The sequence below is a fragment of the Procambarus clarkii genome, chromosome 76, assembly GCF_040958095.1.
Source record: "Procambarus clarkii isolate CNS0578487 chromosome 76, FALCON_Pclarkii_2.0, whole genome shotgun sequence".
NCBI lineage: Eukaryota > Metazoa > Arthropoda > Malacostraca > Decapoda > Cambaridae > Procambarus > Procambarus clarkii.
In genome coordinates, this window is record NC_091225.1 from 28,483,021 (window position 1) to 28,485,017 (window position 1,997).

The 1,997-nt window shown below is 47.4% G+C and overlaps 1 long non-coding RNA gene across 1 annotated transcript; it reads left to right on the plus strand.

The window, feature by feature from the left end:
* The first annotated feature begins 933 nt into the window (after positions 1-933).
* Positions 934-1,772, plus strand: LOC138357173 (uncharacterized). Its single transcript, XR_011224852.1, has 3 exons — positions 934-1,289; positions 1,437-1,514; positions 1,642-1,772. It is a non-coding gene; the product is annotated as an uncharacterized lncRNA (long non-coding RNA).
* Positions 1,773-1,997: the final 225 nt, after the last annotated feature.

Genomic DNA, 1,997 nt, shown 5'->3' on the forward strand with positions numbered 1-1,997 from the left:
CCTGACTCTGTACCCTTCGTTCATGGGATGAATGTTTGAAACAAAACCTCAATGTTGTAATGTTCATATCGTGCCAGACCTCAGCTTCTATGTAGGACAGTCGTAGTCAAGTTAGTTAATTCACTAGAACTCCACTATGTTTCTCTCTCCCTCTCACTCACTCACTCTCTCCTTCTCTTTCTCTCTCCCTCGCTGAAATATTTTTAATCGTATAATGATCAGATCCAATGTTACATTGGTTGAGTGGTCAAAGGAGCTGATCCAGACTATAGCTCCAGTAGTGTAAAGTGTGACTACGGCGACGCGCACCAGCTGCCCCAGGTGGCACTCCATGGAGTGCCATCTGAGCAGGTGAGGCGTGACGTCGTAGTCGCAGCGCGTCGTCGTCGTCACACAGGGTTTTGGGGGATTTTCGGGGAAGTTTTGGTGTGTTTCGGACGCGTGTGAGGGTGTTGTGTTTGGGTATGTGGTCCGGAAAGAGGGGAGGTCATGTTGTTGGGTGCCAGGTGGCGCGCGACGTCGTAGTCGCAGCGCGTCGTCGTCGTCACACAGGGTTTTGGGGGAATTTCCCGGAAGTTTGGCGCGTGTCGGAGGCAGCCCTGAGTGGCGGGTGAGCAGGTGTACCGCATCGCTCTAGACATAAAGGGAATTTCTGGGAAGACGTATGAAAATACAAGGATAAGAGTGTAATATGAGGAAGGAGATTGTCATAGACTTAATGATAATAGTTTGATGATCGTGAGTAGAGGATGTTTGGGGAGGGGGGAGGGAGAGGAGAACCCCCATACCTGAGAGGATGGCCTGAACGTCCATTAGCTTCCTCCTACAGGAAGTCGCAAGTGTTGAGGGGTGAGAGGGCACTCTTCAGCGGAACTGGGGACCATTTGTCTAAAAGGTTTTCGTTGTCTTCAGAGTGTTGATGTTAGTCCCACGGCCACTCCCCTTACACTGTGGATTCCGGTAAGGAGGGGGCGAGGTACTTACTCCTGCCGACAGACAGACCCACACCTGTCAGCCGTCAATCACTTCTCATTTGACCCGGGGCATTTCACTCCCCTCACACACAAACGCCGCCGCCAGTTCCCTGCGAGACTTCATCCGCTACACACGCGTCATACAGCTCCATGTCATGGAAAGGCGAAGCTCTACAGCATGCATGAAATGCGGAGTGTTTTATATTCCATCACCGAATCAACTGTGTCGACTGCAATGCGCTAGCTGTGAAAAACCGCCCCTAGGACATTACGACATCAAATGCAAGCGATGTCAGCAGATTTTCTGTGATAACCGTGAGTGTTATTCATATTTAATATTCCACAGTTCATTTTATGGCATCCACAGGTGAAATATCGCATGTAAACTACTATAGTGTGAGAATATTAACTCATTCGGTCTATTACATTCCACACAGTTAAATATGTTCTTTCCAATTTCAGTTTACAAAACCGTGAAGTGTCCTTATTGCTCACCCGCCCCGCGAGGAGGTCATCGTCGGAATGAAACTTCACATAAACGTAGGTAGCATATAAAAATATACTTCTCGTATCTGTATTTCATCCACTTGCAAGCGAACACACATGCATAATAATAAACATATTTTTCCCCATTCACCCATGCTGAATATCATTTGTTCCATTTCAGGTTATAATCCATACCTCAATCGACGGAGGGAACAGATCGACGTCATCGAGCCTATACCCCATTCCTCACACACTGAGCTAAGGAGTGCACATCTCACTCGCGGCCACCCCCCACCCCTTCATCAAGGTCAGCCACGCCGCCAGATGGAGGGCTACGAGTCCGTATCGCCCCCTGTTAACACAATATTACGGATTCATACACACTCACCTGCTCAACCCCTTCACCAGGTCATAAGTAAGTTATTATTACTGTCTGATTTCAGTCTATTTCCTAAACATATTAATCCCCACTAGTCTGTTCCCTAGCCTCATAATAATATATATATACATGCATTCATTCTTTCTAGAGATATATAT